General features: G+C 37.9%; 1 pseudogene; it reads right to left on the bottom strand.

Annotated features, from left to right (window-relative positions):
- Positions 1–10,416: 10,416 nt before the first annotated feature.
- Positions 10,417–13,626, bottom strand: LOC148661892 (uncharacterized; annotated as a pseudogene).
- Between the last annotated feature and the right edge of the window lie 2,679 nt (positions 13,627–16,305).

Genomic DNA, 16,305 nt, shown 5'->3' with positions numbered 1-16,305 from the left:
CCGGAGCACCCTTAAAGAGGAGGGACTACAATCGTGACAGTAGCACTGCAAGAATGTGTAATGTTTGTGGGAAGAAAAGATTCAGAAGGAGCAGTGAAAAGATGTTCAATGTTGATCTTGTAGTCTTTCACATGCAGTGCCTTTCAGAGCCCACCCCTAGTAATCTTCACTCCTAATAGGAGACAAAGCACCTATTAGGTGCAAGACACTTTTCATCAGAAAAGGTATGCTGAAAGCCACTGAATGTGAAAAATGTAAAGTCCAACAATCTCCAGGAAGCTTAGAGCAAGTGAATTTAAAAATGCTCTTAAACAGAAACCAATTAACATGAAATGCTTGTTAAGCACACCTTTGATAAGATTACTGTTTTTCACAAATACCACACAAAGCAAGCAACACCAAGCATCTTTAGATTGCTCTTTGAAAATCAAAATTAAGAACTGATAACCTTCATGACTTTAAAAGCTAAAGAAAATGTTTTTAAAGGAAAAGCAGTCTCCAAGTCTCCTCCCTGTTTCTCCAATATAAATGGCTGGGCATTTACTGCAAGAGATACAGTAAATAAGTATAAAGTATAAAATAAGTAAATAAGGTTGCTGGAGGTACAAGATGCCATCAACGACAACTTTTCCATCCTACAGGATGATCCCTCCACTGGGGCCCTCTTTTCTGACCGCCCCATCATCTCATATCGCCGAACACCTAATCTGCGTAACCTTCTTGTTCACAGCTCCCTCGACCACACTCAGTAACCATCCACACCAGGCACTTTCCCTTGCAACAGAGCTCGCTGTATCACCTGCAAGTACACATCTAACACCACACTCATTCAAGGCCCCTCAGGACAATTCCAGATCACCCAGATGGCATCTTGTACCTCCAGCAAACTTATTTACTGTATCTCTTGCAGTAAATAACCAGAAATCTACATTGGAGAAACAGGAGGGAGACTCAGAGACCGCTTCAGAGAACATTAGGGGTGTGAAGATTAAATATCTTTCAAAGCCAATTGTTTCTCATTTCACCTTTGACGGCCATGATCACTTTAATCTCTCCGTCTGTGTTCTCAAAGACGGTTTTCCGAACTCATACATCAGGAAGACTACAGAAACCAAAATTATCCTGCAGCTAGGATCACACCTTCCGCCTTCTCTTAACGACAGACTACTTTTCTTCTAAATTCTCTCTGTTCACTATAGGTTTCATTTCACACCTCACTTCACCTATCCTGACTTCACACTTCCTGATTGGCCTCTCTTTCTGTCCCCTGCTCCTGCCCCTCTCTCCTCCTCTCTCCCAGCTTTTGTTCTCCCGCTACATTACTTGCTTACTGCCCTGTCTTTCTCACACCTGGAGAAGGCTCCACGGCTGAAACGTTGTGTTTTCTCTCTTTTCTTTTCAGTATGGAATAAACCTATTATTTGTTCCTTTGTAGTCTGCGCATGCTGACGCAGCTACCCACCTGAAAATGGTTTTAGATTATTAAACACCACTTTTTATGGATGAGACATTGGCACTTTTTCTTTCTTGTGATGATCTTTGAATCTGTGTATTTTATTGTATGGATTTATATCTTTCTTTTGGTTTGTCCATTCCCCCTTTAGCCAAGGTTCAGACATTCTGAAAGGTTAAAGATAGTACAACTGCTTTTCTACAACCACTGTACTTTAAAGCACTTTCAGATTCTAATTTTAAATGTAAAAATAATGGAAAATACGTGATGGTTTCCAGTGATATTCACCAGATGGCACAGGATAGGTGTATTGCAGCAGGTTTCAGAGAACTAATGGCCAGCCTGTGTGAGGATAGTACTCCCGACTCCTGTGCCACCATCTTGTCACCTGGTTACACCATTACATAAACATAGAAAAATACCAGGACACTGGATTATGTTGTGTTTGGGCAATCTGTACAAAGTTGACCTAAGCAGTTAAATAATAATAAACTTTGTTTTATATAGCGTCTTTAAAAGTAGTATCTCAAAGCACTTTACAGTAGGTGTGAAAAAAGCACTTTACAGTACAGTAGGTGTGAAAAAGTTAAAACAACAGGCGGCAATGTAAATGCTACAGTATCACAAATAAAGGCTTCAATAATATTTGAAAATATTTTTGTTACTTAAACAAATTTTGAACAGAATATCTTTCATATTGTATTTGAATTGGAATGTCTCACATTTCACAAGGACATGCTAATCTGCTTTTCAATCATGATGTTCTTGGAAGCCTATTAGTCCCATGGAAAATAAAATGATTGCATTTAAAAAGGACAACATTGGATTTAAACACAATGTTGGCTACGGCAGCAACTTCTGTGGGATCCTAGAATTGTTTTTGGATTTTGAGGGTTGCATTCCCGTATTTCATTACATTCATGTCTATGCAAGCTGACACAGATATACTGTTAGTTTCTGCTCCCCTCACATTGCACATTTCTTGACATTTGCATTTGCTAGTCAAATTCAAATGCAGTCTGTTCAATGCTTAAAGATTAGGCAATGTCCTATTATTACTGTACATGTTCCTACAGTTTCACAAAAAATTTTTTTATAAAGCCATGTCTTTTCTGTTGTTCATAAAAATAGTGAAAATAACTACCAAGGAGTCCTCAATGACAGGGTGTTTGAATTTATTAATATATCAGGGCAACATTATTTACACAATAATTTTTGTTTAAAGCATTTTTATTTTGTTTCAATGTATTTTTTCCCCTGTGACACTAATAGGTTCTGTAGATCTGTAGGTCGTACCTCATTTATATATTTTGACTACTAGCTCTGAAGTATCTTTTTCACCAAGCAAAGCATGTACAGTAGCTTTTAGTTTGCCACTAAAAAAAGTACATTTTCCAATGTCCCACACACAAATAAAATCGGTGAATATCCACAGATATCTATATTGTACATCAACTACAATATTAGCTTAATTCTCGCAGACAGCCTTCATCCATATGCAATTTACATCACTGTTTTGCAAGAAGTCATTTAAATATAAAAATGTTTTTAGTGGTGCATATTCAACAATATAAAGGCACATTTTAATATTAAAGGGGAACTGCAGTCCCAATTTAATACTGGGTATAAAATCTTGGTAACAAAATTAATTAATATTATAGCAAAATGTTACAAATTTTGAGTTAAGCACAAAATCTTTGTATACTTCCTTCTCACTACTTGGTCTCACAACAACATTATTCATTTTTTTGCTTTTTCAATTCATGTACAGTATATATTTTAAGAGATGTGTCTCTGTCGAACATTTTGTTGTACTGAATGTAGTGGTCCATACAGATGCAGCCATTCAAAGTGTGCGGTACAGACACGTACCGCAGGTAAGATGACACGGGGTACCGCGGTGCATGATTGGTTGACCGACAGGGGCACTCGTGATCCGTTGGTCTGTCGTAGAAAGACTTACTGTAAACGTCTTTACTGTGCCCGTTGTAGATATTGAATTTTACCACTGAAGGGAAATCTTAGTAGCTGAGCATAAAAAGAATAGGAGCATACTGTAACGCGTGTGAAGGCCATAAACAATATTAATTTTGGAACGTAAACATACAGTATATAGCTGGTCTCGGTACTTTAAAGAAAAAAATACACACCAGTATTCCATTTCTCCCTAAACATTGTAAGCTTCGAAGTCTTTAACTAACGTGATGCCGGAGTCAACAAGCATACTTTTAGAATTTGATTAAAAGGGAATATAATATGGAATCGCGTATTTCAAGAATTTAATAACGGTATGATTATATCCGTGTCCTGCGACAGGGCTGTGTAGGGCTGTTTCGCCTGTCTGTTTATGCGAGCTGTCTTGTAGCCTACTGGTCTAGGTGTGTGACTACCAACTGGCAGGTTGTGTGTTCAAATCCAGCTGGTGCTGGACTTTTCATTTTTATTTATTTATTTTTTAATCACGTAACATAAACATATTACCGTATGCAAACTGTACTGTATACAGTATGTATATGTATATTTAATGTCTTAACTGTGCCCGTTTAATTGAATTTAAAAAAATTATTTAACACGAACATTAAGCTGTTTACATCTTCCGCCTGAGAACAGTCACCCGTTGCTACCCAACGCAGAATGGTGATTGGCTGACACCATCTGACACCCCTCTGATTGGAGAAAAAAGACGTGCTGGTTTGCTATACATACTGTACCAGGAAGAGGATTTCTTTCTATTCAAAACGTGTATTTTAAAAGTTTAAGAAGTAAAAACCTTACAGCGTACACAGATTTCTAAACTGATCACGATCGTTATCTTTGTCTAATGCATAATAATGTTCACCGCTCTGTCCAGCAAATTAATAATAAACTTTATTTTATATAGCGTTTTAAACGAATAAGTAATTAGATTGCTCATAAACCTAATCACTTGCTTTTTCTTTTTATTTAGGCTCAGATTTCAACTATAGATCGTATTATTAATAACCATAATAACAACCAACCAACAAAAACAACCATATAAACATAATACCAACCAAAAACATAGATAACAACCACAATACAAAATCAAATATATCAAACCATTTTACTCTCGCAAAGTCCTCCAATTATCATAATCCCGCCCCTTATGCAAAACCAAACCTTCCTCCCATCCCAGTTTATCCTGTTTATCATAAACAAAATCCACCTCAATTTTCAACATAAAGCATTACACAAAATCAATACCTCAACACTCCATACTCAACAACGATAATTCACAAACAGCCAGAACATGTAACTACACATTCCCAAACAGACCTAATTTCCATAGCCCCGCCCCTTATGCAAAACCAACATCCCTCCCCTGTTCTCTCTCTCCCCTGGCGGGGGATAAATAAATAAACATAAATGTTATATTAAATTTATTATATTTACAATAAAATAAATTTATTATTTATTAATACGGGATAAATAAATAAACAACGGGTTTAGAAATGAGTTATATCAAGATGAAAAAGAAAACATACACGAAACATGGTTTCATTACGACCAGAATCGGTCTTGAGATATTTTTAACTTGATTTACAGTATTTGAGAGGTATGTCTTAACACCGATACTACAGTGCTTAAGTACTGCTCACGTATATGTTTCTAGGTTTATATTATGCATTTCATACGGTCAAATTACTTTTGAGCAACTAATAAGAAGCGCGAAACGGTATGCGTTTTAGTTTCGTTTTGTGCTGGAACCCGTGGATTGATTAGACATATCAAGTACATACAAGTCATTTTTTAAATGTTGTAGTTCGTCTTGAAAAAATGTTACGAGTACATCATCTATCAACAATTACACAGGTTCTGTTTCCATATTGCGGATTTGGGTTAGGTATTATCAAATCCAGTGGCGTTGTGTTTTAGTTTACTGAGTCCCATGTCACATGGTCTGTGATTGAAACCTGTAAAACCGGTTTAATTCGTCACAGCCAGCACTCTTCAGGTGTGAGGGTCTTCTGCTCAGAATGAAACGCTAAAATGTTTGTGTATATTCTAATGGTAGTGGGGGCAGGGTGTGTGGGAACAGGTTTGGTTGAAATTGCATTGAAGATCTATGTTCTTCACACCTGAAACATTTTCTCTGAAAGCATTTTCTTCGCAGTTTAACCGATCTTGTTACAGCATGTTACAGTTTACTATCATTAACCATATTCATTTTAAGTGCTTAATGTAAAATCTTGTAAAAATATATTTTCATTGTTCAAATATACATTAAGTCTGACTATCATATAATAAGTTAAATACAAAACTAAAGAAAAAATAGGGTTAAATATAATTCAAAATATTTTGCTAACAATGTTAACTGTTTATGAATAATAAAATGTATTAACTAAGGAGTAGGATGGCACAGTTGTTAGTATGTTTTTTGTTTTGTTTCTTTTTCATAAATACAACAGTAGTACCTGATGTCTCAGTGGCTTTCAAAATTAAATTATGCATGCAAACCTGTGAACTAGAAAGATAACTAAGATATCCATCCATTATATTCCATAATATCCATGAAATATATGGCGCTGAAATACAGTATGTGTGACGCATAAAAGACACCAAGGGATTGGGTGAGCTCCCATCACAAAAAAAAAAACTGCGAACCTGCACTACAGCGACCATAGTACAGTATGGAGACCAAGGCATTTTACGGGAAGAGACGGGGTGTTTCTGCCGCCCCAGCTTCCAAAGAGCGAAGGGTAAGCAAATACAGCAGGCTTCATCTGAAATACGCGATTACAGCGCATATTACAAGGTATTATTGCCATTTTGAATTTTAAATTCAATTATAATTATTTCTTCGTAGCCTGTTCTTCAAGAAAACACCGCATGGGCGAAACGATCTACCACCAGGACAGTAAAAAAGAAAGCGGTAAGATGGAAAAAAAGAAAAGTTTATTTTGACTTCTGTTCCGCGACTGATGAATACTACTGTGTGACTTTATTTCTTACATGAATTATGTTATTTTGCCACAGGCTGTGGGTCTCTGCTCTCGGCCACTGGCCAGGGTGCCAACCTGTACAAGCAGCACCTGTATGGAGACATTTCGGCAGCAGCGGGAGCATTACGATGCATTACTGGGGAGGATTGGGAGGCTAGAGTTCCAGCAGTCAAACAGTTGAGCAGCTGTCTCCCGAAAAGTGCCTCTCCCCGCCGCGCAGGCTGCAATGCCTGGCCGAAGCTCTGCCCCCCGCAGAGCACACACCGCCTCAGGACACTCCATCCCGGTTCACCACCGCGCAGGAATCTGTTGATGCTGTCCCCGCCGGCTATCTCCCCCCAGGAAGCACAGCGGAATTCACAGATGCCAGTGGGACGAATAATTCTCCCAGATGTCCAACTGCTACCCATCACCCAGGAGATGGAGGGGGGGTTGTACTTGCAGTGCATCGGCATAGACGGGAAAGCAAGAGCCGACCGCTACGCCGCCCTCGTGTTTCGAAATCTTGTGACTTTTGAAATTTACTGGGGGTGGACCACGTCTGTAAATTTCGATGGGTCCAGAGGCAAAAGTGCCTTGCCTTGCAATCTCCGGGAAACCATTAGTATGATGGTGAATCGGAGATTCTCAACCCTTGCTGCGTACGACTGGAAAAGAATTCGTGATCGGATCAACGAAATGCTTCGTAGGAGGAGGCGGTCTTTTCCTCTTGTCTAACAGTCTGTCCACAAACAAAACATTCCTGTTAGACAAGAGGAATTGAAAAAAAACAATTTTGTCAATGAAAACCGGTGTGTGTGTCTCTCCCTGCTGGATGCCCCTCTCACAAACTGCTGAATGAATAAAATAATTTTATTGAAAACGAGTTTGCGATTGTCTGGTCTTTAAATTCTTGAGATACGTGATTCCATATTATATTCCCTTTTAATCAAATTCTAAAAGTATGCTTGTTGACTCCGGTATCGCGTTAGTTAAAGACTTCGATGCTTAAAATGTTTAGGGAGAAATGGAATACTGGTGTGTGTGTTTTCTTTAAAGTACCGAGACCAGCCATATACTGTATGTTTAAGTTCCAAAATTAATATCGTTTATGGGCTTCACACGCGTTGCAGTATGCTTGACTAATTTTAAAAACTAAGTTATAAATGCAGACGCTCCCTCGGTGCGCTGCTCTGGTGCGTCGGCTCCTACACAGTGCCTGTCTGCCGTAAGCGTTACAATATACATACCCAACACTGCTTGTACCCATCTGTCATGCAAATAAAACACCTTGAATTGAATTGAATTGAGGGGAGAAGGGGGTAATACTAAAGCCAATACTGGCTCAATGGGCTTTGACGTGCTAATGCGTTGGTTTAACAGTCCGGGTGTGGCAGGCTTCCAATGTCAACTCGACTCGATTGGAAGACAATGAACGTATTTTAGCCCTAAATGAATTAATAGCAAACATGGTTTACATAAAATACATTTTTCGAAGAAAGTTTATAATAATACGATCTATAGTTGAAATCTGAGCCTACTTGAAAAATAAAGGAAAAGCATTTTCAGAGAGCAATCACGCTGTGTTTATGTAGAAAAAGCGATTAGGTTTATGAGCAATCTAATTACCTATTCGCTTAAAACGCTATATAAAATAAAGTTTATTTAGAGATGAATGATCAGTGCCGCAGTTTAAATAATGTGAGTCAGGAAACTAACACAGCGCCACCGGATTTAATAACGCAATAAAAACGCTATAAAATAATGTGACACAGTACAGCACAGTACAATAATACTGACCATGACTTTAGAAGCATAAATTACCTTACACTCAATTTAAACACAAGCTGTCTTTCTGTATGAACCTCTAAGCTGGTTCATACAGAAAATGTAGAAATGCATTAGCCTGATTATGATTAAAAAACACATAATTAAACACGCGTTTGCGATTTAAATCAGAACACGATTTAAATCAATATAAATGTTTATATTGTAACGCATACTGTCCAGCCTCCATTTCTCTATAAAAATTTACTGTTGCACACACACACAATAGAAGCAGGAACCGCTGTCAGAAGGGAAGATATGTTCAAAATATCGCAAATATCGATCATGTTGCGATATTTTGAAATATAAAAGTCAATTGATTGTCCATAATATCGCTTACCTATTTTTTCGAAGAAATGTTTGTTAAAATAAAAGTCCAGCACCAGCTGGATTCAAACACACAACCTGCCAGTTGGTAGTCACGCACCTAGACCAGTAGGCTACAAGACAGCTCGCATGATCAGGCAGGCGAAACAGCCCTACACAGCCCTGTCGCAGTACACGGATATAATCATACCGTTATTAAATTCTTGAGATACGCGATTCCATATTATATTCCCTTTTAATCAAATTCTAAAAGTATGCTTGTTGACTCCGGTATCACGTTAGTTAAAGACTTCGAAGCTTACAATGTTTAGGGAGAAATGGAATACCGGTGTGTATTTTTCCTTGTGATATTTTAAGCTCTAGTTGAATGATAGGTGTCGCATTTTAAATCATTTTCATAGCTAGAAATTATGAAACGCCCTGTTAAAAGCAAGGAAGTTTTTATGCCCCGTTGAAGTAAAACAAAATGCCTGACAAAGTATGGCTTGGACAGATTCCAAGTGCTTGTACAAATGTGCTAAAGAAATTATTCTTTGAGTATACAGCTTGTCTAAAGTCATCCATTATTAATACTATTAGTAATATCTTCAGTAAAGGCTTTGATGCATAAATATTTCTGATAAAGGTAGGTTGTGTACTTTTGTCCAACTGAGCAATCTTGCTTTCATAAAATATACCAACATTTTAATGACTGATGATTAACATGCTGTAATACACAGTTCAAAATTAAAGGCTCAAATGCTGTACATGAGAGGTTAAGCTCCCCCTGGCGGTTTTACAAGGCGACGCCGGATAGTTAGTCACGTGACACATGTGAACTGCGTGGTACCGCGTGATACCGCGACACGCCCACCGGGGTATGCCGCGAAATACCTCACCCATTTTGAATGGCTGCATCTGTACAAAACAATAAGGATCGAATCAGCAGAAAATCTTCATTTTCCAAGGGATATTCAAAAAGCCAAAAATGGGTATTAAAATGGTTACTGACGTTGGTCCCATTAACACGTTTATTGTCGAGATTCAGTGCGATGGATGAGGAAAAAAGCATAAGTTGTGCAGCAGACATTGCACTGCAGAAATATTCCAATGAGTTAACAAATAAGCAATACTGTATCAAAGTTGATATGGTAAATTGGATTAAATTGGCACTCAAATCAGCATTCTAAAATATCTAAAAAATGGCTGCCTTGAATGTGTCGGATTTATAACATTGTATATACATTAACTAGCAAAATTTGCTTGGTCAGAAGCATGTGCCTTATTGCAACAGAATATTTTTTTCAATTATTGTCATTTTGGGATAGGACATATATTAAAATTTTCTGTGCTTTGCAGTTTAAATGATTATGAAGCCTGACAGTTTCTAATATTAAATAAATTCTCAGTTCTGATACTGAACCAAAACATGTGCTCAAACCATTCCTAACATTTTTTACCATAAAAGCAACCGATGAAAAGAGAGCACAGTGAGAGGGGATATCAAAACTTTTTCTAGACAAATAGAAAAAAATATATCTTCACAATTTAAGTGATCCTGTTCGTTATAATTATGTTAAAATGTGCATTTAACGTTTTTTTTACTAAGAGCAATATTTCTATCGGATTATTATAACAGATTCAAATTTGTATAACTTTATTACATGAAAATATAAAAATAACTTTGCAGTTCCCCTTTAACAATTTAAATATATTGATCTAAATATAGAGCATATTGTATCAGTTTCAATGCAAGTTTGAGTACATGACATTCAAATCACTATTCAAAATGTTTACTTTAATCTGGACTTTTTATTACTTTTTACAGTACACACACTCACCAGTAATTCTTAATAAAAAGTAATTTAAAAAAGGTTAATTCTATTAGTGTTATACAGCATTGTGAGATATTTCATTCCATTTTTCATTTGGAGTTGTGGTAGTAATATGGTAACAACTTTCTGCCTCAACAATGTAATCATTGTATTCAATGAAATGTTGCAAGCAACATTTCTTTCTGCTGCTTTGTTGTTTTAGGGATAGCTCAATGAGAATCCTAAACAGTGATCGAACTGCAAGACCCCTGCATCCGACCTCGACCGGTATGCACCTTGCTTTCCACCCCCTTGCTGTGACAGTCACTGACTAGTCCCCTGTACTTGGTGAGTTTCCTTTCAAAGCGCTCCTCCAAATGATGTTCCCGAGGGACAATGAGCTCCAGATAACTTGTTTGGTGACCTCAAGACCAGCATGATGTCTGGTCTCAAGGTGGTGGTTACAATACGTTAGAGGGAATCTAAGCTGTTTCTCCAGGTCTGTCAACAACTGCAAATCCCTGGCAGAAGCCAAGACCCCCAGTGATGGTTTTGTTGAGGGCTAAGGCTGTTCTCCAGCTCCTAGAAATGTGATAGCCTGTGTGGTGTGTCGCACCTGCGTGCTTTCAAGAATCTAACTGCTTCTGCAATGGCCTTCAGAACTTGGCCATGGCACCAGCGAAACCGCCCCTCTCCTAGAGCCTTAGAACAACTGCACAGGATGTGCTCCAGGGTTTCTTGTTTTGAGCACAGAGAGCACCTGGGAGACTCTGGCTTGCCCCAGCTGTACTGGTTGGATGGACTCAAAAGCACATTGTACACCAACTGGATCAGAAACCTGGTGTGGTGGGGTTCTGTCTTCCACAACTCAGCCCAAGTCATCTTCCTTTCAATTGCCTGGTCCCATCTTGTCCAGGCTCCCTGCTATCTCATCCCTATCATTCTACTGGACTTTTTTTCCTCCTCCATAGCTTCTCTTATTTCCTCCTGAATCAGTTTGTACCTATCCTTCCCACTGTTGCTGTGAGGGGTTGGGAAAAATCCCAATCCTGCCCTAACCCAAGTGACTGCCCCAGCCAGCCTTTTGTGGTTCAGGTGAGCCTCTGCTTGTTGAAGAGCTTCTGCTCTCCACTTCCTTCCAGTATTCACTTCATCCCCATCATACTATTGGGTCACTTGAGTCTCTGTACTGCATCACCTTGAACTCATCTTCCAAGATTTTAACAGGCGACATTAACTTGTTGCCGTGACCATAGAGAGCGATACTGCTCAGTCTCCTTGGTAGATACAGCCATTTACAGAGGTAAGTGCTGACCTTCTTTTCCAAATTTTCAACTGTTGACATGGGGACTTCATAAATGAGAAGTGGCCATATGATCTTGGGCAAGATGCCATGTTGGTATACCCATGCCCTAAACTTCCCTGGTAATCCAGACCTGTCGACTGATCTCAGTCAGCCTTCCAGCTATGTGCAGGATGCTTGCATTGATATTGTGTCTCTAAGGCTGCTGTCGAACATCTTACCGAGACTTTTGACTGGCTTCTCAGAGATGGTTGGGGTAAGTGTCTCATCAATGCTGACAGAATTTGTCCATAATCTTCCCTTTCTTCAGCACCATAGATCTGGACTTTGCTGGATTGAATTTCATTCTGTGCCACCAAATCAGTTTCTCAAGGCCCAGCAAGATCCACCAGCATCCTGGCACTGACTGTCATGACTGTCAAGACAACCATGAAAGCCCTGATTGATGGCAGACTTGGTTTTAGGGCCACTGCATTCCGCCTCTGCAGACTTCACAATCTTGCTCATAGCCAGGACAAACAGGATCACGGAGATGATACAGCCTGTAATAATCCCACCTAGATCTTGTCCCAACTTGATGTGACTGATCCTGAGGAGATTCTTATGTTAAAGTTATTGTAGTAATCTGCAATTAGATCTCTGACTCTGTCTGGAACATGATATTTACATGATAGTGTGGTCTGCATTAAGCCCTTGTGGTCTCTAACTTCTCTGATTAGTTGAGACACCACACCAGTGTGCTCCAGACATCCGGGTACTCCTGGGATGCCCCCTTTTTGCATTGATATGTCAATGAAGTGGTTCTTGATAAGGAAGATCAATAGTATGATTAGCACAGGAAAGCCTAATGGGTTGCTAATGTATCAGATTCTTCGATTCTTCAGCACACCTACTGACACCTCATACATTCTAGATGGATGCATCTGTATATATAAATGACATTCTGTTTATTATTGAGTACTACATCTGTTTTTCTTGCATGATTAATACCATCATAGTTAACAAAGTTTCAAAAACTGTAGGTGTCTAAGACATAGATACAGGAAGCACACATGGAAGCAGATGTGTGCATTATGAAAAGAAAAATGTTTTATAAAATGATATAATTTGCATTATTAAATATAGTATTGATGTGTTATCAAAATACTGTGACAAAGGGATCTCTGTCACCGTCCGCAGACAGTACATTACAAGACACTCATTATCCATCTTGAGTTACACACGATCTCGCATACACTTTCCTGTCAGCTAGCTAGCTCATGAGGGTGAACACTCGGGGCTTGGCTAGCAGTTTCCTATTTTCATACACGCAATACATTATCACCTCTTATTTCAAAATCCGTTTCTGTTACCTGAAAAGACACAAACACAAACTCTGTTTCTCTTAATTAGTACCTCTTTCTTAGAGAAAGGGTTTGTTTTTTTGTGTGTGTATTAGTTCAACTTTGTTTTTTTTTTTTTGTTTTGCTATATATAAATTGTCTGTGGGGAGCATTGTCATAATATACCATCATCTTTGCACCTAAGTGCAATTGTGGCTGAGCCATCATTTAGTTTTAAAAGGACTCACTTGGGCTCCCCTCCTGCCCTCCCTGTGACAATACCCTTCATATTTCCTTTTATAGACAGTCTCAGTCATTATTTAGAAAATACATCACTTAATTAAGGGAGGCACGGTGATGTAGCCATTATAAATAAATTGCTCAGAGGTCCTCATCGCAGAAGTGAAAAAGTGAAGTACAAAAGTGAAGTGAAAGTTAAAAAGTGCCCATGCTGTAATTTAAAGTTCATTTAATTTCAAATCATTTGCAAATGTCCTGTGCTACATTGTGGTACATTGATTAGCATTGCAGCCTCACAGTGCTGCTGCTCTGGGTTCAGTTCCAGACCTGGGATCCTATCTGTGTGGTGCTTGTATGTTCTCTCTGTGACCGTGTGTCTTGATGCTGAGTACTCTGGTTTGCTCATAAAGTCCAAAGACATAGTGGTAGATTAATTGGCTTCTAGGAAAACTGTCCCTGGTGTGAGTGTGTGAGTTTTTGCGTCTGTGTGTGCCCTGAGATGGACTGGCATTCTGTCCAGGATGTATGCTGTATTATGCCCCTTGCTTGCTGGGATTAGCTCAGGCTCCCCCAGACCCTAATAAAAACTATTTGAAAATGAATGGGTAGATCACCTACAGTAACTACTATTTCATTCAAAACAATTTTTTATGAAAATCTTGTTGGATTGGTATAAAATGATTAGAAGAACTCACCATGTGGAATATGCATTAAAAGACACTCAGTGGTTGGCATTTAATCCACATTAATGTAAGAGCTGCTTCTGCAGTTGTGATACTCTAGCAGTCTAAATATCAGACAGTGTTTGGTTTGACCTTGTCTGTTCAGGCTTTATCATCAGAAATCCCTTTGCAATTAAGCTGTCAAGTCTGTTGACCATTTGTTAAATATTTGTCATTCAAGTAATGGTAAGAGTCAACCTAATACTACAATATAAAATATAGTGTATGTTATGTGGTCCTTCCAGTTTCAACTTTTGATTGATGTGTTGTTCAAGCATTAGTACTTGCAAGTGTACCTTTATCGATTGCAGATATTACAGGTAGCATCTGCTTCGTGTACTGCTTATTAAGTGAAGGAGAATATGTGAACATTGTAACAAACTGGTCACCTAGAAATATATGGAGCAATAAACATTTTGAGACAATGCTGGCTACATGGCATACATAAAGTTTGTGCAAAACAGCTGCTCAACAATAGCATCAATCAGAAATGGCTCCTCTGTTTTTGAATAAACTACAGTATTTTTTAAATGGGCGAAGATAAAATATGGCACACTGATTTCGAAAAATGGAACTGGCAGGTAAAAAACAGCTTTTCCCATGTTATTTTATTATTTTGTCCTTCTGGACCTACTCATACATGTGTCTGTTGCATCTTTTTTGTATTAAGTCAAATAAAACTGATGTACTGTAAGTAAGAAATAAGATGCTACGGTATATCACAAATTTGGAGAATCACACAAAAAGCATGTCCATAATTCGCTATACAGTAGCTTGTTGAAGACATTTACCAGTCAGCTGCTTGAAAACAGTGGACTCTTGATCAACACCCTGTTGATTAAAATCTCCTGGATAATTTGTTAAACATTACCATGGTAAAGAAATACTAATTTAAACCACTGTAATCTTATCTTTAGAGAAGTGCTATAAAGCGAATGCATTTTTTTGTGGGGGGGGGGGGGGGATGTTAAAATGAACTCATCCCTTCCATTTGTTTTTATATCTCTATTCATGACACAAGAACAAGATAAGAACCATTTATGATCCATTCAACAGTAGCAGGTTATTTTTCCAAGCAAGCTTTTTTCTTCCATTTTATATTACAAGGAAACTCCTCATTTAGAGGTTTATTCAGAAGCCAAACACTGTACCCAACTCATGTACTGTAGCTGTGTGAGTTTTTGAAAAGCTGGTGTTTATCCTCAGTCCATACGCAGGTAAGCATTGCCTTGAGGTTTTATTGTAGATAACATCAAGTGGAACAAACAAGCCGAAAAGGCAATTTAAGATTTCATCAGAACCTTCAGCTATCATTTCAGAAAGTGCTTAGTGTCAGCACTTGGTAAATATATCAAATAAAGGCCAGCTTTACTCTTTCCAGTTTCAGTGTAAGGCTATTTGTGTGTCTATGCTTTCTCATGGAAACACTACAATTTTGGTAATAACAGCTGAAAATATAAAAAAAATGAAAAATTGTCTTTACGGACAGTTTTCACAGTTTTTTTATCACTTATGTTTTAATAACTGGCAAATACCTTTCTGGGCTGTTACCTGACTTTCTTTAGAAGCAGAAGCTCTTGAGTTCATTTGGTAGGAAGATGTGTTATTTAGTACCCATAAAATAGAGTATACAATTTGATCAAACAATTCATTGAATTTTGCAAACCAACAAAAACAGAAGATGTACAGATGCAGCCATCTAGGGCGAGGTGTCAGTAGGTATAACACGGTAGGCAGTGCAATGTCACAAAATGTAACGTTTCATTGCTTTGTAATTTTTTCAAATGAATTTGATACTGCACTACTTAAATTGTCAGCTGACACAGTGAATACTTAAAGGACCACAGGTGTACATACAAAATATGTACAGCATTAAATGTTTATTGATCCATTAATTCTTTCCTGTGTGAATCACACTACGTATACTAGCAACAAACAATTTAATTAAATACAATGATAAATACAATATCCTGTTGAGACAGGATATTGTCACCATATTACTACCACAACTCCAAATGAAATATGTAACAGCACATAGAATAGAAGGATAGAATTATCCTTTTTTAAATTACATGCATTATGTAGAATTATTGGTAATTATAAAAAGTACTATACTGTAATTAGACAATATAATTTTTTATTTTTAATTATAAAAGTATTTTATTATAAAGTCATTCAGCTGTGACTAGAATCACTTCGTAGTGTATTTGTAAGTTGAATTGTAGCTGATACAAGTACTGTATGCACTATATTAAGTAGTTCAGGTGGGTAGTTGCATCAGCATGTGTAGGCTGCAAAGAGAAGAAAGAAAACACAACGTTTCGGCTGAAATTCCACGGCTGAAATTATGTGTTTTCTTTCTTCTCTTTTCAGCGTGG

This window comes from Lepisosteus platostomus, chromosome 6 (assembly GCF_059453375.1).
Source record: "Lepisosteus platostomus isolate fLepPlt1 chromosome 6, fLepPlt1.hap1, whole genome shotgun sequence".
NCBI classification, from domain to species: Eukaryota; Metazoa; Chordata; class Actinopteri; order Semionotiformes; family Lepisosteidae; genus Lepisosteus; species Lepisosteus platostomus.
This window is presented reverse-complemented; position numbering and strand designations above follow the sequence as displayed.